The 27,500-nt window shown below is 41.8% G+C and overlaps 1 protein-coding gene across 14 annotated transcripts in view; it reads left to right on the top strand.

Moving 5' to 3' along the window:
* The window catches only part of ENOX1 (ecto-NOX disulfide-thiol exchanger 1), a 427,344-nt gene that overhangs the window by 242,737 nt on the left and 157,107 nt on the right, over nucleotides 1-27,500 (top strand). The window contains exon 1 of one of the 14 annotated variants that reach the window (XM_087895587.1): nucleotides 27,450-27,500. This exon is cut by the window's right edge and continues 162 nt beyond it. The exons of the other annotated variants lie outside the window; for them this stretch is intronic. The gene's annotated coding sequence lies outside the window, so the exon portion shown is untranslated. Of the gene's footprint in view, nucleotides 1-27,449 lie in introns of those variants that run through there. 14 annotated transcript variants of the gene reach the window in all.

Here is a 27,500-nt window from a genome sequence, read left to right as displayed (position 1 = left end):
ACTCCAATTCCTCTTGAATTCTGTTAACTCTTATTTAGTTCCAATTTAGTACAGACCATTGATGATGATGATTATGTTGTTATCCATTCAGTTGTGTCCAACTCTTGGTTGATTTTCTGGACCAGAACTCTCCACATCTTCTGATTTTGCGCTACTTCTTAGAGTTGTTCTGTGCTCTGGTTGATTTCAGCTTTGATGATGTCCAGGCATTGTGTTCTTTGGCAGTCTGGTTTCCTTTTACCACGTTTCACTTCTCATCCAAGAAGCTTCTCCAGTTCTGACTGAAGTGGGGGAGGATGGAAGGATTTATATTCCTTGCAGTCATCTGGTCATTAGCGCTCCCTCTGAGAGTCATTGAGGCCACGTGGGGGATTAACTACGCCCCCAGGGTCACCTGAATAGTGCGAATGGATGTGGAGGCTTCTTGGAACTGCAGAAAGGACTGAGTTGTAAACAGGAGATAGGAGGATTGCAAGGAATATACATCCTTCCATCATCCACCTTCCTAAGTTTCATTAACAGAGGGATGCAATCAAGATCATGTGAGGTACTAATACCACTCTATAAAGCCTTAGTAAGGCCACACCTAGAGTACTGCATCCAGTTTTGGTCACCACACTATAAAAAAGGATGTTGAGACTCTAGAAAGAGTGCAGAGAAGAGCAAACAGGATGATGAGGGGACTGGAGGCTAAAACATACGATGAACGGTTGCAGGAACTGGGCCTGGCTGGTCTAGGGAAGAGAAGGACCAGGGGTGACATGATAGCAGTCTTCCAATATCTCAGGGGCTGCCACAAAGAAGAGGGAGTCAAGCTATTCTCCAAAGTACCTGAAGGCCAGACAAGGAACAATGGATGGAAACTGACCAAGGAGAGATTCAACCTAGAAATAAGGAGAAATTTTCTGACAGTGAGAACAATCAACCCATGGAACTGAAGTTGTAGGAGCTTCATCCCTGGAAGCTTTCAAGAAGAGATTGGACTACCATCTGTCATAAATGGTGTAGGGTCTCCTGCTTGGGCAGGGGGTTGGACTGGATGACCTACAAGGTCCCTTCCAATTCTGTTGTTCTGTTATATAGTCAGAACTGAAGAAGCTTCTTGGATGAGAAAGTGAAATGTCTTCAAAGAAAAACAAAGTCGAGTCGCCTTTTGAAAAAGCACCTTTGGGACATATGATGGAGTGATGCTATTGTCCTACAAACAGAGGTTTACTTGGACGCAAACCTAAAGGTAATGTCTCCTCTGAGTTAAACACCATCCTAGGTAACTTCATGGAACTGGGCCACATAAATTTCTCAGCAATAATGTGGAATTCGCCTTATTGTCATCTTCCGGGGTAAAAATATGGACAATCTAGGCTCCCTGTTTTCCTTTCAGACCTACCGTCTACAGTCCTAACATCACACTAGCAGAAACAGCTGAGATACCTCAACAGTCAGATTTATTTGCCTTTCAATTCCTTTCAAAGAGAAGTTGAATCAATCAACTGGTTCAAATCCCTGAGACAATTTGGCCCTGGGAACCGTTTTTCCTATATTCTCAAAAAAGAGGCATTTGTGGAAAAAGGATGGGAAGATTTATACACAGTGGCTGATTCAGTTTTAAATCCCCCTGTCCGTCTTTATTACGTCTCCCATAAATACTTTCCCTTTTCTTTTCTTCTTCTTCTTCTTCTTCTTCTTCCCTTTTTCCATCAATAAAGCAGAACCTACCACAGAAATCAAGCTGTCTTCCGATTCCATTCATATTTCTTATCTGCGCTAACAGCCGTTTTTGAGAAGGACGGAGAAAGCAGCTCCTGTCCAAAACGATTTCCCCAGACATTGTGAGGTTTACCTTTCAAAACTGGTTAACTGTCGCTCTTTCAAAGAAAGAGAACCAACAAGTGATGATCTGGAGAGCAATAACCCCAAAATGTATCTCTGGAGTCTTGTAAAGCAGGCTTGGCTGGTGGGACTTGGGAGGCCTCTGGAAGTTTCAGCAAACGGCAGTTTGTTCGCGGAAACAAGGGGTGGAGAAGGAGAGGGTGGATTACTGTAGGGAAAGCTGCTTGTAGACCAGGAGTTAACACAATGTGTAGACCAGTTGGAAATGGTAGAATGCTTCAAAAACATATCATCAGTAAGACTGCATCCATCATTTCAAAGGCCATCTCAAAGAGGACGGAATAGCTAGGTCATATGGGGCTTAACTGTAGGGCTGATGATTTATTATGAAGTTTTGATTTCTTTGTATCTGTTTGGATGTTTGTATTGGTTTCATATATTTGATATGGCCAATTGACTCAATCAATAAAGTCGTCTTCTTCTCCTCCTTCTCCTTCTCCTTCTCCTTCTCCTTCTCCTTCTCCTTCTCCTTCTCCTCCTCCTCCTCCTCCTCCTCCTCCTCCTCCTCCTCCTCCTTCTTCTTCTTCTTCTCTTCCTCCCCCCCTCCTCCTCCTCCTCCATATTTACTAACCCTCACATCCTGGACATAAACTGTTTCAACTCCTACCCTCAAAACGATGCTATATAGCACTGCACACCAGAACAACTAGACACAAGAACAGTTTTTCCCCGAACGCCATCACTCTGCTAAACAAATAATTCCCTCAACACTGTCAAACTATTCACTAAGTCTGCATTACTATTAATCTTCCCATCGTTCCTATCACCCATCTCCTCCCACTTATGACTGTATGACTGTAACCTTATTGCTGGTATCCTTACGATTTACATTGACCGTTTCCTAATATGATTTGATTGCTTATTTGTACCCTATGACTATCATTAAGTGTTGAACCGTATGATTCTTGACGAACGTATCTCTTCTTTTATGTAGACTGAGAACATATGCACCAAAGACAAATTCCTTGTGTGTCCAATCTTGGCCAATAAAGAATTCTCTATTCTATTCTATTCTATTCTATTCTATTCTATTCTATTCTATTCTATTCTATTCTATTCTATGTACCAAAATGCAGCTGGTGTTGTGTGATGGCTGTGAACATAACCAGAAGCAGCTGTGGTATATATATTTTTTATTAAAGTATGGCTTATTAGTTGCTCTGCCTTGCAAAGAGCCAGAGAGTTCTATAAATTTAGAAGGTGGGACAAATTCAGTAGTGTGCACTGAATGATTAAATAAATCTAACCTTGAGTTATGTTTAATGTCTGGATATCACATGCAAGTTTTTTGACCATAGTAGAAACCTGGTTTGTTAGCTGGTTTTTTTTAAAAAAAAAAATTCCCAGTGTACTCAGAGCTTTGAGATTTCCTGGTGGTGTCTTATCCAATTATTAACTAGGACTACTCTGGTCTGAATTTCCCCCCACTCTTTTCCATGATGACCCCGTTGTACAAGCTGCTTAAATGCTCTCCATTCAAGCAGTCCCCAAACCCAGCCTTTAGTTAAAAATCTGAGCTAATCAAACATATTTCTTCAAAACTCAAGGTCAAGTATTGTTAGGAAAGAGACCTGATATTTTCTAACTCGTGTGGCAGTTAAGGGAAGGTGTGCTTAAAAATACGATTTAACTTGCTCCCTGTAGTGTAATTATAGCCTTTTCAGCCAGTGAAGTAATTTTTAAATTATAGATTGGTCCAGTCATTTAATTTGATAGGAACAATCATGGTTAATTTTACAATTTTTATGCTACTACAACAGTGACAAAAATGATTTATCTGCCTGCCAAGCTGTGTCTTTTATTTAAAAATATGAATTTGTCTGTGCTTTTTACAAAGAGAACACAAACGCTAAGATAAAAGGTCCACAGTCATTGTCATGAGAAAAAAAAAAGAACTTTCCTAAGAATTGATGCGTTTGGAAATGGAAATGTCAGAATTTGGGCACACATCTTGAGTGATCCCCTTGGGACAATAGAGGGGAAGAGCCATCTTGGAACTCTTTTAAAGACTTCAGCAAAAGGACTTGACTCATGACAGCTGCAGAAACCCACTCAAGAGAAGAAGAAATAACTCATAAAGGTTCTGGAGAAATAGAACTTCTTAAGAAGTTGTGAATGCTCCAACACTGGACATTTTTAAGAAGAGATTGGACAACCAATTGTCTGGAATGGTATAGGGTCTCCTGCTTGAGTAGGAGGTTGGACTAGAAGACCCTCAAGTCCCTTCCAACTCTTCTCTTCTCTTCTCTTCTCTTCTCTTCTCTTCTCTTCTCTTCTCTTCCCTTCCCTTCCCTTCCCTTCCCTTCCCTTCCCTTCCCTTTTCTCTTTGCAACGGTTGTGAGTGTGAAAACTGGTAATAAGTCGTTCTTTCCAGCGCCTGAAATTAGCCAACAGTGAAGGGAATGAGTTCTTTTTCAAGTTGGATCTCACAGAACCATGAAAATTAGAACCCGTTTTCACCACTAGAGTTCAGAGCTAAAACGTAAATTATTTTAGTGTTTCTTTAGGTGTCCTATTTTGAGAGTAATGGAAAGTGGAATCGAGTCTATGGAATTCCTTCCAACTGTGAGCAGTTGCTTTCATTTCTACTATGTCCAATTTCTTTTTAATACATCAAATAGCACCTCTGCTGAGGTTTTAGCTCCCAATGCTTTAATTAGCTAATGGAATTAAAAAGGAACTGATTATTCCGAGGGAATTCATGGCATGGTGACACCTATATTTCAATTATAGGGCCGTTCATTCTACCAAGGTGGCCACCAGCAACCAACTGGCTGATGGGAATTTTGTGAGAGGTTTAAAAGACAATTGATCAATTTAGAGTGGAAGCCTTCCGATGTGGTTATTTTTGCACTGTAAAAGTTGCTCTCTCTTTTTTTTTTCCCCTGTGAACTTGAAAGCCTGAATAGGAATCATTCTAGATGAGTAATTTGATTTTTTTCTTTTAAATAGTTCTTAGCTGGCAGGCTTCTAGTTAAATTTTCACCCTCTCTCTTGCTGTGCTCTTTATTTTTTTCCTTACTCTCTGGAAGTCTGCTGAGTGGTTAACTACACGAACAGCCGAACAGTCGTCTTTCCTCCGTCACAAATAATAATTAACTGAATTCCTTCAGGCCAAACTACTTTCCCGGGAGTATATATATATATATTAGAGCAATGGCCTTTTCCTTGTGCTTTTCAGAATCTATTTGAGACATTCAGCTCAAGAAAATTAACATGTCTTAATATCACGGCTGAATTCTTGCCAGGTTTTTGCTATATAGATGGTTAATGTTAGACCGTTCCATTTTTTTTTTAATGTTGTCATAAGAAAAAATTCATGTTTTCCTCCCTACAGGTTGTCCTCGACTTGCGATCAGAATTGAGCCCCAAATTTTTGTGTGAAAGTGAAACATTTATCAAGTGAATTTTTTTCCTCATTTTGCGACCTTTCTTGCCACAGTTGTTTCTTTTTTTAAAAAAAATTTGATTTATATGCCGCCCTTCTCCGAAGACTCAGGGCGGCTTACAATGTGCTCAGCAATAGCCTTCATCCTTTTGTATATTTATACAAAGTCAGCTTATTGCCCCCACAACTGGGTCCTCAATTTACCTACCTTAGAAAGGATGGAAGGCTGAGTCAACCTTGAGCCTTGGCGAGATTCAAACCCTGCAGTAATTGCAGGCAGCTGGTCTTAATAACCAGCTTAATAACAGGGTGCCTTAAACCCCTGTACTACCAAGGCTTGTTAAGTTAGTAACACGGTTACTAAGTGAATCTGGCTTCCCCGTTGATTTTGCGTGTCAAAAGTTTACAAAAGGGGAACACAGGACCCCCGGACACTGCAACTGTCATAGATATGAGTAACCTAGTCGTTAAGTGAATCTGGCTTCCCCATTGACCTTGCTCGTCAAAAGGTCGCAAAAGGGGATCATGTGACCCTGGGACATTGCAACCGTCATAAATATGAATCAGTTGTCAAGTGTCTGAATTTTGATCACGTGACCACGGGGAGGCTGCAGTGGTCATAAGTGTGAAAAACGGTCATAAGTCACTTTTTTCAGTGCGTTGTAACTCCAAACGGTCATTAAATGAATTATCAATAATTTGCTAACTATTCAGAGAGGCAGGAATGATAAAATTCCTTTTGTCAGCCCAGACTAGAGACAAAAAGGAGCAGATTTTATTCATAAGGAACCTAAAAAACAGAAATAATTGGGTGTGAATGACAAGTTTTTGAAGGACAGCACGATTTTAAGGAATTAGAAGTTTTGTATTCCAGAAGGACTTCTTCCAACTGTGAAATCTGATTGATGGAATTCAGAGGAAATAAATGCATAGAAATGGCCCAACTCAGATCAGTTTGCATTTATTGCACTTATTTGAATTTCGGTGGGTCTAAAGCTAGCTATGTTAAGGCAAAAATCCTGGGCTGTATCCTGTAAAAAAAAAAAAGAAAACTTTAGTTCAAAGTTGGCTGCAAAATATTTATGAGACAAATCTCTTCATGCATTTTGAAACTCTCTCAGTCTCTCTCTCTGAGATCATAGCTCCCTTTTGATGCCATGCATAACTGCAACTTTCAGGCAATAAAATATGCAAATGTAATTTTTTACAGTTCTTAGGAAATAGATAAAATTAAATCGAGCCGAAGCTTTTCCTATTTCTGCTTGCATTGTGGATTTGGTTTTTTTTTTTTAATTGCATGGTTCCCCCCCCCAAATCCCTGGATGTTTATTTGCTCATTAGCGTTTGCATATTACTGGACTCCCCCCCAAAACTCCCCATGGATGATAACATAAGCAAATAAAATTAGCAACACATATGCATAACTCTAAAAGCCATCACTGTCCTTCTAAAAGAGTTTGGGGAGAATTTAGAAACGGATGGGAAGAAGCAGAGAGTGACTCTCTTAATAGATTTATCTCATAAACAATAGACAAGAAACCCCAGGAGAAACTTTTTAAAACTCTGAAAACAACTCGTCTTTAAGGAATTCATTTTGGAAGAAGGTGGGACGTTCTTTGAAAAGTCCTCAAGATTTATGTCAAGTCCAACTGGCCGGGGACCAGGCCAAAGAAGCCAGAGCTACGTAGACGTCACCCCTTCAAGGTAGACCAGGCAAGAGAAGCAATGCCACGGACTGTAAATTGGAAGGACTTTTAGTGTAAAGCTGTAATCCCTCTTTTATTCACTCCTGTTCTGCTTCTCCTCCTTGTGTTAATTTTTTGCACCCGTGATAGCTGCAGTAATAATGTTGGATAAATATCAGGGGATCTTTTGGGAACTTTGTGCCTCCGAGCATAAGATATTCATTTCCTAATGTATATTTTACTAATCAGAGATCAAAGTTAGGAAGCCTCATGCAACAACTGGAAAATTCAAGATATTATTTCTCTTGGAATTCGTTGCACTTTTGACCTGTTTCTTTGCTCAGGCAGGAATTGTTTTCCACTTTCCCGTTCTCTGTTCTTTTCTTGGCACAATACATACAGGTAGTCCTCAATTTACGACCACAATTGAGGCCAAAATGTCCAAGGCTAAGTGAGACAGTTGTTAAGTGAGTTTTTGGGTCATTTTACGACCTTTCTTGCCACGGCCGTTAAGCGTTAAGTTAGTGAGATGGTGGGTAAGTAACTCTGGCTTCCCACTTTGATTTTGCTTGACAAAAAGTCGCAAAAGGAGATCACATGACCTCGGGACACTGCAACCGCCGTAAATATGATTCCATTGCCAAGCGTCCGAACTTTGAAATGGGGATACTGCATCGGTTGTAAGTGTGAAAAACGGTCATAAGTCACTTTTTTCAGTGTTTTTGTAACCTCGGACAGTCACTAAATGAACTGTTGTAAGTCGAGGACTACTTGCATTTAAAATTCGCTCAATTAAAGCGTTGGATCAAAAGAAGGTAGACTGATAAGTTTACTCTACTCTAACCTTTCAACATCTGGTGGAAATCAAGAGTTACCAATTCCCCAATTCCTTCCACATTTGTCTAATCCCTTTGATAGTAATTTAATCTGGTGTTTAATGGCCTATCCACACATCCATCTATCTATCTATCTATCTATCTATCTATCTATCTATCTATCTATCTATCCTTTATCATCTATCTGTCTATCTGTCTACCTACCCGTCCGTCCGTCTGTCTGTCTGTCTGTCTGTCTGTCTGTCTATCTATCTATCTATCTATCTATCTATCTATCTATCTATCTATCTATCCTTTATCATCTATCTGTCTATCTGTCTACCTACCCACCCGTCCGTCCATCTATCTATCTATCTATCTATCTATCTATCTATCTATCTATCTATCCTTTATTTATCATCTGTCTATCTGTCTATCTGTTTATCTATCTATCTATCTATCTATCTATCTATCTATCCTTTATCATCTATTTGTCTATCTGTCTACCTACCCACCTATCTATCTTTCTATCTATCTATCTATCTATCTATCTATCTATCTATCTATCTATCCTTTATTTATCATCTGTCTACCTACCCATCTATCCATCCATCCATCCATCCATCCATCCATCCATCCATCCATCTATCTATCTATCTATCTATCTATCTATCTATCTATCTATCTATCTATCTATCTATCTATCTATCTATCTATCTTCTATCCATCCTTTATTTATCATCTATCTGTCTATCTGTCTATCTGTCTATCTATCTATCTATCTATCTATCTATCTATCTATCATCTATCTATCTATCTTCTATCTATCCTTTATTTATCATCTGTCTATCTGTCTACCTACCCATCTATCTATCTATCTATCTATCTATCTATCTATCTATCTATCTATCTATCTATCTATCTTCTATCTATCTATCCTTTATTTATCATCTGTCTGCCTACCTACCCACCTATCTATCTATCTATCTATCTATCTATCTATCTATCTATCTATCTATCTATCATAATCTATCTATCCTTTATTTATCATCTATCTGTCTATGTGTCTACCTTCCTATCTACCTATCCAACTACCCACCCACCCACTCATCCATCCATCCATCCATCCATCCATCCATCCATCCATCCATCTATCCTTTATTTATCATCTATCTGTCTACCTACCTACCTACCCACCCACCCACCTCTCTCTCTCTCTCTCTCTCTCTCTCTCTCTCTCTCTCTCTATCTCTATCTCTATCTCTATCTCTATCTCTCTATCATTCAATCCATCATCTGTGCCACACACCTTCCCTGCTGGTTTTCCTTTTAAATGAGCTTCATCTTTTTATCTTTCCAAAAATATCCTTTTTGTAGAGACCCCACATGATACATAACGATCAGCGTTATGCATTTATTCAAAAGACGCATCAGGAAGAGAAGTTTAAAATATTGATGCTTTTCGCAATGCTGCCAGCAGTGGTTTAAAAAATGCTCTTTTATGTTAGCTGGGTGGTGGATGGTAGGAAGGGGTAATGTTTGGATGGAAATACCCGGTGTTTCTTAGGATATGCAAATCCGATTGCTCTGTAAATTGTATGTAGGAGAGACGGGAACTGAAGACGACTGAATTAAATTCTGGAGATAAAGAATTGTTCTCAAGAAGAGAAGAAACACGGACAGAAATGGCACGGAAAGGTTTATTTTTTTAAAAAAAATTAATTTAATTTACAATTAATTTTAATTTAATATTTTTTAAAATTAAATGAATTGAATTTAAATTTTTTAAAAAATTAAATTAAACATACCACTTATGACCACAACTGAGCCCCAAATTCCTGTTGCTAAGTGAGACTGTTCTTAAGTGAGTTTTGTCCTGTTTTACGACCTTCCTTAGTGAGACAATTCTTAAGCGACTTTTTCCCTGTTTTACGTGAAACGTGAATGCTTCAAAGCATTCCACGGCCTTTTTCCATGTCTCCGTTGTTATGGAGAACGGTTGAAATATTTCCCTTATGCCTGCCTGTCTTGCAGGAGATGTGGAAGTTACCTGACTGTGCAAATTAATGCATAGCAAAGAGAGGATCCTTTTGTAGAGGCAGTTTTGCCACACAATAATTTTCTGGAAGGCGGTGGATGAAAGCCACAAATTTCTCAGGAGCCTTGTGTGGACTATCGTGGATGGTTCAGAGGCTGCTCATTTAAATGTTATTTCACATTTAATATTGGAGCTGCTGCGTGGTTGCTGTCTGGGATTCTCTCCCCAAGAATAGGTTTAGTTTAATATTGGAATTAAGGCAGTCCTTGACTTACAACAGTTCATTTAGGGACCGTTTGAAATTACAGCCGTGCTTTAAAAAAAGCGACTTAGGAATGTTTTTCAAACCTGGCTAGGTGGCTCAGTGGCTAAGACACTGAGCTCGTTGATCAGAAAGGTCGGCAGTTCGGCGGTTCGAATCCCTAGTATAAGGTCTCCTGCGTGAGCAGGGGGTTGGACTAGATGACCTCCAAGGTCCCTTCCCACTCTGTTACTGTTACATCCCCGTGGTCACGTGATCAAGATTCAGACACATGGCAACTGACTCGAATTTATGACAGTGGCAGTGTCCCAGGATTGTGTTATGAAGCTAGATTCAACTTAAAACAAAGGTGTTTTTTTTGGACTTTCTGGTTTTTATTTGAAGACGTTTCGCTTCTCATCCAAGAAGCTTCTTCAGCTCTGATTGAATGGTGGGGAAGGGAAGGATTTATACTCCTTGCAGACAGCTGGTCATTTGCATCCTTTGAGAGGATCATTGAGGCCACTTGGAAGTTTATCTGTGTCCTCAAGGTCACCTGAATAGTGCAAATGAGTGTGGAGCCTTCTTGGAACTGCTGAAAGGACTGTGTTGTAGACTGGAGATGGGTGGCGTCATGTCCCTTCCCCTCTGTCGAGAGAGGGATGTTCAGTTTTGAGCTAGATGGCCTCTTCGACCCCTCTTTCAAACCGGCAGTCCTCTCTGTCCAAAATGTGGACTTTGCTGTCTTCCAAAGAGTGGCCTTTTGTCTTTCAAATCCAGATGGACCGCTGAATCTAGTCCTGATGGGTTTGTTCTCCAGCTGGCCCTCCAACTACTCTCTAGGTGTCTTTTCCGGCGTTTCATCCCCCTCAGCTCCTCGGAGAACCAAGGAACTGGGCAAATTTGGCACCGGGTCAGAGGCCGCAAAGACACGACCCAATCTAAAGCACCAGCGGCCGCCCTATCCCAGGCGGCCACCAGGTCTTCCATCGAGTCGCGAGCCAGAGTCTCAGGAAATGGCCCAAGCTCCATTCGGAACCTATCAGGATCCATCAGGTGCCTGGGGCGGAACCACCTGATCGGTTCCGCCTTCCTGCGGTGGGGTGTAAGCAGTTAGAAAGTCAAGTCTAAGGAGGGAATGGTCTGACCATGACAAGGGTTCAATAACTATATCCCCTGTATCTAAGCCATTCAACCACTGACCGGAGACAAAAACCAAGTCCAGCGTGTTTCCTCCTGTGTGAGTGGGGCCCTGAATTAACTGGGTCAGGTCCATGGCCGTCATGGAAGCCATGAACTCCCGAGCCACCTCAGACGCTTCACCGATGGACGGCAGGTTGAAATCCCCCATGACTAAAAGCCTGGGGTTATCAACTGCCACCCCAGCTATAACGTTGAGGAGCTCAGGCAGGGCCGCTGCCATGTAGCAAGGAGCCAGGTACGCATCCAGCAGGCCCATCTGCCTCCCATGGCCCCACTTCACAAGGAGAGACTCACAACCGGCTATCTGAGGTACAGTGGCCTCCCTAGGATCAAGACCTTCTTTTACAATAACCGCCACCCCCACCCCTACCCTGGGCCCTCGGCTGATGAAATGCGCGGACCCCCACCCTCCTGGCCCAACCAATTATACCACTATGCCCTTGCCTCCTTCCTAGGGCTGAGAGAGAGTGCCTGGCCCGGTACCCAGTTGTCTTCATGCCTAAGGCACGTACTAGAACTCTCAGCCTCCTGGTTTCTAGCCTGGTGCTTTCAACCACTATACCAAACTGGTTCTGTAGCATTATTGGCAACATATCATAATCTACAGCTGGAAAAAAAAAACCAATTTCCTTAGCGTGCTTTCAACACGAAAGGAACGTTTGTAACACGGACGTGTCTTAGGGCTTTTTGCCGATTCCGGTGGCCGTATGAACGGCCTCCCTTTAACATTTCTTTCCTTGTGGCCTTGCCCGATTGCCTTAAAAGGGCCCTGCCTTGATGGGGAATCAAATGCAGGACCGATGCTTCTCAAGGCCAGAAGCTCCCAGTTCCTTTCAACCGTCTCTGATGAGATTTGATTGCTGTAAAAAAAAAAAGGAAAGAAAAAAAAATATATAGCTTTGCCGGGGAAAAAAATCTCATGTGATCCAGCAGCTCATTTAAAATATTTTTCTATTTATGTGGCAGAGGCTTCTTACTTGGCACGCCGGCGCATCAGGGTGCAGTGGCCCAGAGGGAAACTGGTGGCATGCTAATGGCCCATAGAAAGGGTGCCCTATAGCGCAGAACATTTTAAGCAGGGCGCCAAGCTGAGCGCAGCTCAGTGGGAGCTGACTCTAAGCAACGTTTTCTCTCCTCCCGAACGCTTTAAAGTATCTGGCGTCGAGGTTCCTTGAGGGCTGTTTACTCCTATATTTATTTATGAATTTACTCATCGGTACGCATCTCTTTGAAGGCCTTGATCTCCGTTTCTTCCGAAACGAAGGTATGGACACCTCCCGTGAATATTCCCATGGCAACTTCAATAGGAGGAGGAGAAGAAGAAGAAGGATAAAAAAAAAAACTGAGCTGGTTTGGAATTTGGGAATTTTAGCAGAATACCTACCAGACGTCCCAGGGTCAAAAGTGAGGGAGGGAGAAAAGGACCCCTTTCTGGACCTTTCTTTCTGGACCTTTCCTTCTGGAGCCCTTTCAGGCAGAGGTGGGTTTCAGCAGGTTCTGACCAGTTCTGGAGAACCGGTAGCAGAAATTTTGAGTAGTTCGGAGAACCGGCAAATACCGCCTCTGACTGGCCCCGCCCCCATCTATTCTCTGCCTCCCAAGTCCCAGCTGATCAGGAGGAAATGGGGATTTTGCAGTAACCTTCCCCTGGATTGGGGAGGGAATGGAGATTTTACAGGATCCTTCCCCTGCCATGCCCACCAAGCCACACCCACAGAATCGGTAGTAAAAAAATTTGAAAGTCACCACTGCTTTCAGGCCAGACAAGAAGCAACAGATGGAAACTAAACAAGGAGAGATCCAGCCTAGAACTAAGGAGAAATTTCCTGCAAATAAGAACAATTAATCAGTGGAACTACTTGCCTCCAGAAGTTGTGGATGCTCCATCACTGGAGGTTTTTAAAAAGAGGCTGGACAGCCACTTGTCTGAAATGGTATAAGGTCTACTGCTTGAGCAGGGGGTTGGACTAGAAGACCTCCAAGGTCCCTTCCAACTCTGTTATTCTTAGCAAAATTCTGTTGCTGGGCGAGACACTTGTGAAGTGAATTTTACCCCCATTGTACGACCCTTTTTTTGACACAGCTGTTAAGTGAACCACCACGGTTGCTGAGTAAGTCACACGATTGTGAAGTGAGTCTGGCTTCCTCATTGACTTTGTTTTGCGACCTCAGAAGGTCGCAAAAGTGAATCACGTGACCCCCGGGGACACTGCAACCGTCATAAATATGAATCAGTTGCCAAAGGCCTGAATTTTGATCAGGGGACCACGAGGATGCTGCAATGCTTGTTAAGTGTGAAAAATGGTCATGAGCGCTGTTATAACTTTGGTCACTAAATGAACTGTTGTAAGTTAAGGACAACCTGTATCTCAAAACTGGAGAGAAATATATACCAGGATAATGGTTATGTCTGTTTATGAACGCTGGGTGATGTTGGCACAACTCTATTGTCTGTTTCCCTTCAGATACGATCAAGGGTTGAGGAAAGAATCCTAAACCTCTGATTCGTACACACAGCCATCCTGTTTCATCCTAAGAGAACTGGGTTCAAAAAGTTGACATTAAAAATGAGGAACATTAAAGTTAGGCACTTTGACTAGCTAGAGGCAAAATGTGTTACTCATAATGCTGCGTAATGTTTAAAGAGTAACTAACATGATGTTTACGACTCTCAAAATATGTCTGAAGGAGAACAAGTTGTTGGCTTACGGGAATTACGTTTCGCCGGTAGGTTCCTCTTGTAGGCGGCTTGACCCAGACCATGGTTGGGCGGGGGTATCTCAAGGCGTTGAACGCAGGTAACTAATTTGTTCTGACCCAGGTCCCCAAACACGACAAGCCCTCTGACGTGAACTCAAAAGATTCCTTTATTAGAAGCACCGGCAGCCCCAGCAAAAAGTCTCTCCCTCAATTCAGGCTAACAAGTCCGGCCAATTGGGAGATGAAGTTGTCTACCACATCTATTCATCTCCATCCCCTGCCTTTAATCCCCAGAGCTAGGGTAAGGCTTCGTTAGCAGCGGTGGCTCTTCCTTCCCAAGGACCGGCCCATAGATTTCCATTGCTCTCCTCTCCTCTGCCTTCTATGCATCAGGTACTGGACCCAGCTGTTCCTCCTCTTCCTCATCAGCCACCTCCAGACCTGGGGGCTGTTGACTCTCCATCTGAGGGCTGACGGATGGCCCAGGCTCCACCTCTGTCTCTATCTCTGCCAGTTCCATTCCCTCTTCCCCCTCGGAGCTCTCAGGTTGCCTTGATGCTGATTCAGTAGATGATAATCTGCAAGGAGAAATCAAGGAAACACTTGCCTTGAAGATCTTTGATTCAGGGCAACATTAGGAAATGCAGGATGCAAAATCCAGAGTCCAAAAAAAAAAAAAAAATTGAAATGGCCACAAAGGTACAATGCACATTTTTTTAAAAAAAGGCAGAGTTTTGATAAAAACTTCGATAAAATCCTTAATGCCAAGAAAGCCTGTTTACTTCCGCTGGGCTAAATCTCCCTGAAGCAGAAACATCTTAGTTCAAAATATATTAGAATTTTTCTCTTTCCAATTATAGAAACATAAGATTTGTTGACAAAACACTGTGGGAAGTAGAAGGCAAATCAATGCACCCTCCCTAGCACCGTGTTAAAAATTGCGATGATGTTCGGAACTCTAAAAGAGAAAAACAGAGTAGAGCAAAGACGTTAAACCTTCCAAGATTTGTAACACCATATCTTTGTTGCTGGATACAAAAAAAAAAAAAAAAAAGAAGAATACATTTTTTTTCGCTGTAGCATGTGTAAAATAGTGTAGCTGTTTTGCATGAATAAATGCAAAAAGACCCTGGTTAATTCCTCCTGTAGTTAAAAGCTACTATCTTTGCATTTAAGAGTTATTTACATAACTCTTGCATAACAAAGAGGCCATGTGAGACTTGGATGCTTGACAAGGGTTTTTTTGTGTTTGTGTGGTCCATATATTATATTTGATCATTGGTGATGTCACCAGAGTACCATTGCTAGATGTTTGCGAAAAATATTTATCTAGCAAGAAAAAGACACATTTATTTCATTTTCATTTCATTTCATTTTATTAAATTTGTATACCGCCCTACTTCTGAAGGACTCAGGGCGGTGAACAGCCATAAAATAAAACATATAGATACAAAATTTAAAATAGAGATAAAACTAATTAAATAAATTTGGCTGAACCAATTTTAAAACCCCAATAAATTAAAACCAAATTTAAAATTTCCATTTAAAAAGAGGAAAAATTTAGGTCAGGCCAGCTTGATGAAATAGGAACGTCTTAAGTGCGCGACGGAAGGTACGCAGATCCGGAATCCTCCGTATCTCCGGGGGGAGCTCGTTCCAGATCCTAGGTGCCCCCACAGAGAAGGCTCTACCCCTGGGGACCGCCAGTCGACATTGTTTGGCCGACGGCACCCGGAGGAGCCCCTCTCTGTAGGAGCGTACCGGCCGATGGGAGGCTATTGGTGGCAGCAGGCGGTCCCGTAAATAGCCAGGTCCTAAGCCATGGAGCGCTCTGAAGGTGATGACCAAAACTTTGAAGCGCACTCGGAAGACCACCGGGAGCCAGTGCAGCTCGCGCAGGAGAGGCGTTACATGGGAGCGCCACGTTGCTCCCATCACCACCCGCGCGGCCGCACTCTGCGCCAGTTGGAGCCTCCGAGTGCTCCTCAAGGGGAGCCCCATGTAGAGAGCATTACAATAGTTTACAATTTACAATTTACCCCAATCTTTTATCCTTTTTGATCCAGAACATTTTACAAATGAAGTTTGGAATAGGAGACAATGTTTTTGCATCTCTCGGGTACCTGATTCAACAGTAGTAACTGCGAGAGGGATCTCGGAGTCCCTGTGCACGATCCCTTAAATGTCAGCCAGCCGTGTGCTGCAATCCTAGGCTGTATTAACAGAAGGGTAGAATCAAGATCACGTGAAGTGTTGATACCATTTTATAAGGCCTTGGTAAGGCCACACTTGGAATATACTGCATCCAGTTTGGGTGCCACGATGTAAAAAAGATGTGGAAACTCTAGAAAGAGTGCAGAGAAGAGCAACCAAGAGGATTAGGGGACTGGAGGCTAAAACATATGAAGAACGGTTGCATTGAGTATGTCTAGTTTAATGGAAAAAAAAGACTAGGGGTGGCATGATATCAATGTTCCAGTATTTGGGGCTGCCACAAAGAAGAAGGGGTCAACCTATTCTCCAAAGTACCTGAAGGCAGGACAAGAAGCAATGGATGGAAACAGATCAAGGAGAAGGGCAACTTGGAATTAAGAAGAAATTTCTTGACAGTGAGAAGAGTTAATCAGTGAAATTGCTTCTCTCCAGAACTGGAGGTTTTAAAGAATTCCTCTTCTCTTCTCTTCTCTTCTCTTCTCTTCTCTTCTCTTCTCTTCTCTTCTCTTCTCTTCTCTTCTCTATTCCATTCCTTATTCTATTCTATTCCATTCCATTCCATTCATTCCATTCCATTCCATTCATTCCATTCCATTCCATTCCATTCCATGTATCCTATCCTATCCTATCCTATCCTATCCTATCCTATCCTATCCTATCCTATCCTATCCTATCCCATTCCATATTTCCTATTCCTATTCCTATTCTTATTCCTGTTCTAACTCTATTCTGTTCTGTTCCGTTCCGTTCTGTTCCATTCCATATTTCTTTCATGAGTGTCTTTCCCTTCCAAGATAAGGAAGTGATTGCCATGTTGAAAACAACTTATAGACAGAATGAAAAAAATGGAAAGAGATATAGTGGCATTTTCTATATGAACCATGGCTGAATGTGCTTCTTAATCTCAGCCCTCTGAGCCATAATGTTTTTCCCTGTCCAGATTATTTTTCAAAATTGTATTACGGTTGCAGTTATTTTGTACTGCAGATGATTTCGTGATCTCCACACTGGATTTCCCTAACATTTCATTGAATTTTACTATAGCTTCAGTTATTTATTCACAGGGGTTTAGCTTAGATGCAGCTGGTTGTTTTATGCACACACACACAAAAGAAAAACAATTCACAGTTTATGAAAAGCATCTGTTGGTCATCCACGATCTGGACCGAGTTTGAAATATCGCCAGATCCCTTTTAAAGGTTGGTCTCACTGGATCAGCCGTTTATCTTACAGATCACTGGTGTTGTTTTAAGATTTGTGAGCCTTCCTGAAGGAAGTCTGGTTTATGTATTATACTCCAAATATACAATTTTTTAAAAAAATAGAGCAGTCACTTGGTCATTCAGTATTGTGGAAAAACGTGTCTTTTTCTCAGAAACTTTTGAGCTTTGCTTGAACTGACAAACGGTCTACTGATTTTTCTAAGTTCTCGACAGCTTGCTTAGAGCTATGAATTAATCTTTCAATTATGGAACATACAGTAGTATTCAGTGTCTAAAACATCCCGAATAAAAAATATGAGCTCTGCTCTTCTCTTCTCTTCTCTTCTCTTCTCTTCTCTTCTCTTCTCTTCTCTTCTCTTCTCTTCTCTTCTCTTCTCTTCTCTTCTCTTCTCTTCTCTTCCCTTCCCTTCCCTTCCCTTCCCTTCCCTTCCCTTCCCTTCCCTTCTCTTCTCTTCTCTTCTCTTCTCTTCTCTTCTCTTCCCTTCCCTTCCCTTCCCTTCCCTTCCCTTCTCTTCTCCACCCTCCTCCCCTCTTTTTTCTCTTCTCTTCTTTCTCCTCCCCTCCTCTCACCTCCCCTCCCCTCCCCCACTTCCATTCCATTCCTATCCTTTCTCTTCCCTTCCCCTCTCCCCTCCCCTCCTTCCCTCTCTCCTTCCCCATCCCCTCTCTTCCACTCTCCCCTCCCCTCTGCTTCCCTCTCCTCTCCTTTCCCTTTCCCTCTCCTCTCCCCTCTCCTGTCTCTCCTTCCCCTCCCCTCTTTCCTTCCCCTCTCCCCTCCCCTCCACTTTCCTCTCCTCTCCTCTCCTTTCCCTTCCCCTCTCCTCTCCCCTCCCCTCCCCTCTCTCCTTCCGCTCTCCCTCTCTTCCTCTCTCCCCTCCCTTCCACTTGCCTCTCCTCTCCTTTCCCTTCCCTTCCCTTCCCCTCTCCTCTACCCTCCCATCCACTTCCCTCTCCTTCCCTCTCTCCTTCCTCTCCCCTCTCCTCTCCTCTCCCTCCCTCCATCTCTCTTTCCCTTCCTCTCTGTCACTCTCATCTTAATCCAGATCCCCCAAAGAAACGTATTAAGAACCAAGCAGCTAATATTCTTCGCCTGATAATACACGGACAAAAGACCTTCCTGTTACCTCCCCAGTGCAGCTGTTGCACAAAATAGCACAGGCCGCAATTTACTCAGCTGCAAGAGGAATCCATAGGCCCCGGAGGTCATTAAGCGGCCATTTCATTTGGCCTCTTCCAACAGCATTCCTAGGCTGGATGTTTCCCACATGCTTGGGAGGAGATTCTTCTAGAATCCTTTCACTGCAAAAGGAAAGGAAGAGTCCAGTACATCACGGATGGACCTGGCAAGCAACGTTGTGACGAAAACACCTCAGCTTGGTTGTCTTCTTCTTCTTCCACCACCAACAACAGGGAGAAGGAATCATGTAGGAGGTGACCATGAGAATCCAGGAAACAGGCCGCATTTGCTGCTTGCTTCTTCACGCTGGCCGGAATGGTTGCTATTGGTTGCTTATAGGGAGACTGGGAATTAGAAGATCAATCATTGATACAGAAGCAGACAGCACAATATCTTTGGGCGTCCATGTGTCCCCCAGATTCTCCCTCGATGGCCTTAGAGGTCTTCTGCATCACTTGATTCTATTATTATCTCTTTTATTCATTAAACATGAAACTCAGTCAACTGAGCATTTAAAAATGCATCACAAATACGATTGGCTGGTGCTAATGGTTGAAACGGGTTGCTGCCAGCGTCCTAGGTTTCAACCAAGTATCTTCTTAAAATATATGATGTTCCGAGTAGCGTATGTTACAGGTACGTCGTATTTTTTTACATAATGACCAGTGGACTAATTTAGCAACTCGATCATGTCTAGCTTTGTAATCAGCGTGCGTGATTTTGCTGCATTCACATATTAAGCGTGAAACAGTTTCAAATTTGTTGTTGCAAAGTCGGCAGTTTGGATTGTCGGTGGATTTTTGTATCTCCGCTTTCAAGGCATTAGTTTGTAGTGCTTGTTCTTGAGCAGCGAGTATTAAACCTTTCGTTTCTTTCTTGATGGTTCCTCTCTTAAGCCATGCCCATGTCAAGTTGCTATCACATTTTCCTTCAATGTTTATTATTATTATTATCTCTTTTATTCATTAAACATGAAACTCAGTCAACTGAACATTTAAAAATGTATCACAAATATCATTGACTGACACTGAGGGTTGATGCGGGTTGCTGCCAGCGTCCTAGGTATCAACCAAATATCTTCTTAAAATATACGATGTTCCAAGTAACGCAGTTTTTTGCAGTTCCGCTGGTGTTATTGCAGGAAGCTGCAATTTCTTGATGTACTTGAGCAGCCAGTATTAAACCTTCCGTTTCTTTCTTGATGGTTCCCATCTTAAGCCAGGCCCATGTTGAGTTGTCATCACATTTTCCTTCAATGTTTTTCAAGTGCTGTCCATGCAAAGCTTTGGTTTTCCATCTATTTCATCTGTCATCCAGCTGTTTTTCCATCTGTTGTTGTTATTATTTTATTGATTTTCTATGAAATACATTTCTTAGTGCTTAACAAACATTGTGTTGTCTGGGTATTTAATTTACTTAACAATACAAATTTGCATTCTTAATCTCCACCCCTTTTTTCCAACCATTGGCAAAATAAATTCCATGTTTGATAATATTCTACTGCAGTGTGTTTATTTTGTATTGTATAGGAAGAGTTGGAAGTCAATGCTCTCTTTTCTTTCTTTTTCTCTTCCCCCTTGTATCTCACACCCCCTTTTCCTGTTTCCTTTCCTTCCTTTAATTTCCTATTTTCTTTTTTTTGTATTTTACACAATAAAAAAATAAAAAAAAATGGAGAAGAACAGAAGGAGATTTAAATAGCAGCACCAGGAGAGCAGGAAAAATTCACAACCAGTTGTTGGTTCCAGCACGTTTCTTCTCCTCTATGTTGGCTGTGTTTGTTTATCAAAGAAAATTATAAACAGATAAATATCAAAATACATGGTACTAAGTGCACCTACAACTTTAGTAAGTGAGTTGAGGGTCAATGTGAGTTGGGTCCAACCACTCACAATCGTATGGACAGACATCCCAATCTTGACCTGTCCCCTACAATGACCTTGGCCATGCTAAAAGACACTGTACAGTAAGTCCTTGACTTATGACCACAATAGAGCCCCAAAATTTCAATTGCGAAGCGAGACAGTTATTGAGTCAGTTTTGCCCCATTTTACGATCTTGCCTGCCTCTGTTAAGTGAAATGCTGCAGCTGTTAAGTGAGTAACAGGGTTGTTAAGTGAATCTGGCTCCCTCCCCCCTTGACTTGGCTTGTCAGAAGTCACAAAATTTGATCACACGACCCCAGGACACTGAAACCATTTGTCAGATTATTCATGAACTGGCAGAGACATGGTAACAAGGTCAGCCAATGAATAGGCATAACAACTAAATCAGCCAATGGGAGCTGAGACAGACTGGAGTCAGGGCGTGTCTTAGTCTGCAGCTTCTGAGTCTGTGCAGAGAAACAGAAACTAGTCTGGACTTGCATCTCTGCTGTACTGCTGCCTGTGTATTTTGCTTGTAACTGCTACTAAGTTTGAAGAAGAATCTATATTGGTATTGTACATTTATCTTCATGTGTTATTAGGTATATAAAGAAGTTAATGAATCCTGCTGCATCAGTCTGCCTGTGTTTGCTTTCTGGATTTGTTTTTTGCAAGAAACTCTGACACCGTCATAAGTACATGCCAGTTGCCATGCTTCTGAATGTGGATCACGTGACCAAATGTGATGTTACAATCGTGATAATTAAAAATGGTCCTAAGCCACTTTTTTCAGGGCTGCTGTAACTTTGAACGGTTATTAAGCAAAGTCTTGTAAGCCAAGGACTACCTGTATTCTAGTGATCTTCTTAATTGCATTTGTCTCTCTTATCTGTTCCTACTTCCCCAACCTTGCCAAGCACCAACGTTAGTTTGAGTCCATCGTGTGCTGGTCTCAGACCTCCAAACAATTTGAGTTTCTGCTGCCTGATCAGCACCTCAAAGGGATCCATCACTCTGGATTCCATCAAGGGCTGATGGAAAGGTTCTTCTTGCCATCCATATCCTAGACACTATATCCAGAGCTGTCTGTCATCTTTCTTTTGATGTTTTTCAACGCCCAGTTTTCACAGCCATGAATTACTCCTAGGAGGGCCATGACTCCCATCCATCCCTGTTGCCACGGAAATAGCCTCCATGACCTTGTCGAAGTTAGTCATTGCCTTCTTCCCTTGGTTTAATCTCTCCTTCACCTCCCCTGCACACTGTGTCCAAAGCTTATAATGGCTATCAGTCTGGGAAGCAACTTTTATGAGTAGTAAAGGGTCTCTGGGGCTCTCTGAGCTTGGTGGTTTTCTTGCAGCCATTTCATGACCCAAACTAGGGAACATCATTAGTGCTAGAAGGGAATAAGATTTGCAGGGAGGAGGAGGAGGAAGGGGAGAGGAAGAGGAAGTCGAGGAAGAGGAAGAAGAATAGGAGGACTGTGGGATCCTTGTTATCCTCTGAGCTGGGTTGTTTTCTTGCAGCTGTTTCATTACCCAAGTAGAGAACGTCGTCAGTGAGATTTGTGGAGAGGACAAGAAGAAGGAGAAGGAGAGGAGGAGAAGGGATGATGATGATGAGGAGGAGGAGGAGGAGGAGGAGTAGAACTGTGGGGTTCTTGGTACTCTCTGAACTTGGTTGTTTTCCTGCAAACGTTTCATTACCCAACTAGATAACTTCATCAGTGTTAGTCTAGACCAGGGATCTGCAACCTTAAACACTCAAAGAGCCATTTGGACCCGTTTCCCACAGAAAAGAAAACACCGGGAGCCACAAAACCCTTCCCCGTGCCTGACTATTTCTCGAGCGGCCACAAAACGAGCACATGTAGTTGAATTAAATGTTCTGTTTTCTTCCGAAACTTTTCTTTTCTTGGACTTATCCATGGTTGGCCTACCGGGGGGTTGAAAAGCTCAATAAATTGTGTGCCGGTGGGTGTCACACATTAGTTTAGTTTAGTTTAGTTTATTGGATTTATATACTGCCCTACTCCCGAAGGACTCAGGGCGGTGTATAAATTGGCGGTTGAGATGCATATTTTGAGTGACAGGGAGCCGCAGCAGATGGGGGAAAGAGCCAGATGCGGCTCCAGAGCCACAGGTTGCTGATCCCTGATCTAGACTAATGAAACATCTGCAAAAAAAACACCCAATCTCAGAAAGCACCAAGGAGCCCTCGCTGCAACCCTGAGCTACAAATATTCTCCTTTATTGGTCTTATGAGTAGACTTGGTCTCTGAAGCTTTTCCCCTGCTGCAAACGTTTTTGTTGTTTTCTACTTGCGTTTGAAGGACTTGAAACCTTCAGTTTAAGCCTCTCAATCTTCTTTTAATTAATTTTCCCCTAGAGATTGCTTCCATGTTTATTTACTTTTAATTTTCCCATGGTTTCCTCCTCTGTTCTTCTTAAAAACAGCCCCATATTTCTTTTCTTGTTATTTCCCCCCTATTTCCTAACATTCTGGATGAAGATATCTTTTCTTGCTTCACCTCCAGGGTCTCCATTCATTCATCACACCTTCTTCTTGCCTGAGGCTTTTATTCTCAGTTTTTCTCTCATTATCATGATAGCTTCTTCTGAAAGCTATTTGAACCTTTCCGTCTTTGAAATTCCCAGCAGCTCAAATTTGGGAGAATTACTTTTGGCTTTCATGATGTCTTCTATTTTTTAATTTTATTTTGTCATCGTTTGTCATCTCCTCTTTTGCATTAAATCAGCATACAGACTCTGTTCCTTACACCGATTTTATATTCTGACTGAATGTTTCCCGTATCAAATGTTTGTGGCATACCTACTCTCCTTAATTTTCAGTGTTTGGACACCAATAATTCATGACGCGTTCCACAATCAGCATCTGGAATGATCCTGGATTGCCATTCATGAGTTTTTCCTTTCTCATCGTGCAAAACATTTTATTCTTATGCTGTCCAATAAACTGATGTCCATTCATAAAATCTACATTTATATTGCTTGTAGTATGTCTTGGTGCTAAACTGAGAATATGTCCCAAAGGTGTTTTTTCAAGAGGAAACTGAACTTTCTTTGTTTTTCCTTGAAAATGTTTCACTTCTCATCTAAGAAGCTTCTTCAGTTCTAAATGAATGGTGGAGGCAGTGGTGGGATTCAGCCAATTCACACCTATTCGGGAGAACCGATTGTTAACTTTCTAAGCAGTTCGGAGAACCGGTTGTTGGAAGAAATCTTATTTTGTTTTTTTTCACTTTACAGGGCTAATCCTGTAAGGAAGGCAAGAAAGAAATGTTCTGGTGGTGTTTCTAGCCTAAACTGCCTCTCTGGTTAATCCTTATTACTTTGTAACAGCTAAGGTGAAGCGCCCATCAACGTGAGTGATATTGAGTTGGCCACACCCACACAGTCACGTGACCACTGAGCCATGTCTACCCAGCTGGTCATTAGGCTAGAGAACCGGTTGTTAAATTATTTGAATCCCACCATTGGGTGGAGGATGTAAGGATTTACATTCTTTGCAGTCATCTGGTCGTTAGTATTCTCTCTGAGAGTTGTTGAAGCCACTTGAAGGTTTATCTGTGCCCTCAGGGCCACCTGAATCCTGTACTCTGCAATTTTTTCCTGGAAATGCATTCATACTCCCACACCATTTGAAGGGTGTCCATCCCACAGTGCATAGCTAAATATCTATGGAGATTCTCAGTCATCCAGGTTGTCCCAAAGGTGCTTTCCAAAGAAAACTGGACTTTCTTGCTTTTTTTCCCTTGAAAATATTTTGCTTCTCATCCAAGAAGCTTCTTCTGTTCTGACTGAATGAGGAAGGATGGAAAGATTTAGATTCCTTGCAGTCATCTGGTCGTTAGTACTCTCTCTGAGAGTCGTTGAGGCCACTTGGAGGTCTATCTATGCCCTCAGGATCACCTGAATAGTGCAAATGGGTGTGGAACCGTCTTGAAATTACTAAAAGGACTGTGTTGTAAACAGGAGGTAGGTGCTGTTGTATTCCTCCTCTTCAGTTGAGGGAGGGCTGTTCAGTCTTACTGTAGCACTCAGAGGGAGCACTAATAACCTGATGACTGCAAGGAATATAAAACCTACTGTCCTCTACCATTCAGTCAGAACTGAAGAAAGCTTCTTGGATGAGAAGCAAAACTTCTTCTAGGAAAAATGAAGTCTGATTGCCTGTTGAAAATCACCTTTGAGACAACCACGACCTGGATGACTGTGAATCTCCACAGACATAAAAAGAGAATAATCTTCAAAAATTCATTGAACCGATCACCTATGTTACTGTGTTTATGCAATCCAATTCTTCCTATAATTCCAAGTTCCTCCGTTTCTCCAACTTTTACATCCCGATCAGTTGTGGTCAGTAGTACTTCCTTCCAAATGTTGAATTTAGCACCTCTTTCAATTCGCCGCAAATTTTTTCACCTTGTACTTGTAGCTGAAGTGTGCGCTTATATAACATGGCTGTTCACCAGATAACCACTAAAATGGATCTATATAATCCTGACGTTTATTGGGTTACAGGTAAGCACATCTTTAGTGGTGTTGCTTCTGAGTAACATTGCCTTTGTGTTCCTTCGTGTGCTGTCACCTGCAACCCAGTTCATTGCATCTTATTTCTGAACGAGCCAATGTAGGATGCTATGTTTCCAGTTTGACAATTTTCACATTTTCCCTTGCTTCTCACTTGGGTCTTTCAACATTTGCAGCTAAACAATCAGATTTCCTTGCAATGTGGATCTGACAACATCCATATTTCTAGAGCTTTTTTTTTTTTTCACATAATGGTGAAGCACGTCAAATGTCAGAACATGAATGATATATAGAGGCTCTGTTGTCATTCAGTTCCACTGGGATTTTTAATGTCCCTTCTGAATATCTCTTCTACTTCTTCCAAAGTTTTTCTTTTCTCTGTAAAGTTTGTTTCCCTGGTAGATAATACAAAAAACTACTATCTAAAACAGTGTTTCTCAACCTTGGTAGCTTGAAGATGGGTGGACTTCAACTCCCAGAATCCCCCAGCCAGCGCTGCTGGCTGGGGGATTCTGGGAGTTGAAGTCCACCCATCTTCAAGCTACCAAGGTTGAGAAACACTGATCTAAAACCTCCGATCTCCAACTTGGATCACAATATTCTACTGAAATTTCTATTTCTCTTCTGTGTTACAATTGCTGTCATAATCTGCTATTATAATTTTTTTTTAGTTTTGGGGTTGCCTTGCCACATATATGAAGCTATAAAAACAACAACATATATAAAAAATATAAAAGCATATAAAAAGATGTTGAGAGTGTAGAGAAGGTTTAGCAACATAAATGATTGGGGGACTGGAGGATACAACATACGAAGAACGGTTGCAGGAATTGGGTAAGTCTAGTCTAGTGAAGAGAAGGACTAGGGGAGACATGATAGCAGTCTTCCAATATCTCAGGGGCTGCCACAAAGAAGACGGGGTCAACCTATTCTCCAAAGCAGCCGAAGGCAGGACAAGAAGCAATGGGTGAAAACTAATCAAGGAGAGAAGCAACCTAGAACTAAGGAGAAATTTCCTGACAGTTAGAACAATAAACCAGTGGAAGGCTTGTTGTCAGCACTCCAAACTACATTTGTTCCAGTGCTGACATAAGGAAGAGAAGAGGGGGCAGCTGGCAAGAGGACGCTTGACTTTTCACCTACTTATTTTCCCTGAAGATAATATCCCCTAGGAGATGGGATGGGAGGGGGGACATTCCTGGGAGCTGAAGTAGTAGATATGGGGAGAGTGATTTGGAAGATGGCCAATGAGACGCAGAGAATTGGGGAACGGAAAGGGAAGGTTTGCGGTCAGGAAGTCAGTGTTGGCTATGATATAATCAGGGACAGATTGTCATGCTTAATAAATGAAAGATTTCATCAAAGACTATTTGTTTGGAAATGCAATTTATTTCGAGACAACACTGAAACCTGACACTTGTTTTCATAAATTGTGGGTGCTCCAACACTGGAGGCTTTTAAGAAGAGACTGGACAACCATTTGTCTGGAATGATGGATGGTCTCCTGCTTGAACATTCTGGTTACATTTGAGCTTGTGGATGTTGTAAAATACTCACATTGGTTCTTTTTGTTGACAGATTATTAAAATATGAACAGATTGTGCAGCAAATTGATTTAAGTTTATTCTGAGCTAAGCCCTGGTATCCAGCCTGACCCATAGTAAAGCATTCTGGGTAATGTAGTCCAGCAAGGACATCCATGCTCCAAGTTAAATCATTGTAGCCTTCCAATCTCCCAAGACTGTTTATTATGGGAGAATGATTTAACTCACTCCTGTATGCTATTTTTTATTTTATACATTTACACTCATTTTATAATATTTCTCTGTAATACCTATATAAGAAGAGAAGAGAAAGACGGGTCAAGTAAGCCATAATATTTATTTTTCCGTTGGTTGTATATATTCTTAGATAAATAGGAGAATATTAGAGGCTTGATCGAAGGAATTACAAATACATAACACAAAAGAAAGAATAATATAATATACATTGGAGAACTAAGTCCAAGCCACATACAGAAAACTCACAGAACTAAAGGAGCCTCATTTCCATGTAAATAAATATCTAGGTTATGGGTTGATTTGAGTCTTTTGGCTCAAGGACGTACATGACTCCACATTTCAGGGAGGAGAATGCAGAAGTACTGGAATTTAGGCGATTTAGCAAACTTTAATTTTCAGGGGAAAATCCCCCAATGATGCAGTAATGCTGTGCAGGCAACAGGCATTTATTTACGACTTTCTTAACATGATTTATGGCCCTACCAATCATAGACTCTGGCTTGCTTGCAGTAAAAAAAACAACAACCCAAGAATCCTCCAGAGTTTTAAAGAAATAGGAAAGGCATGCTTAAAATCAAACCCGGATCCAGAATGCACTTTAGTTTTCCATAAATAGCGGAATACCAGAAATACCCCAGAAGAGAGGACTCCAGCTATTTCTTCCCTCACCAGAACTATTCTCAACTGCTTCAGCCAGACAGGAAAAATAAAAACCCTCTGAATTTCT

The sequence above is a fragment of the Pantherophis guttatus genome, chromosome 5 (assembly GCF_059756535.1).
Source record: "Pantherophis guttatus breed Tessera chromosome 5, ASM5975653v1, whole genome shotgun sequence".
Classification (NCBI taxonomy): Eukaryota; Metazoa; Chordata; class Lepidosauria; order Squamata; family Colubridae; genus Pantherophis; species Pantherophis guttatus.
This window is presented reverse-complemented; position numbering and strand designations above follow the sequence as displayed.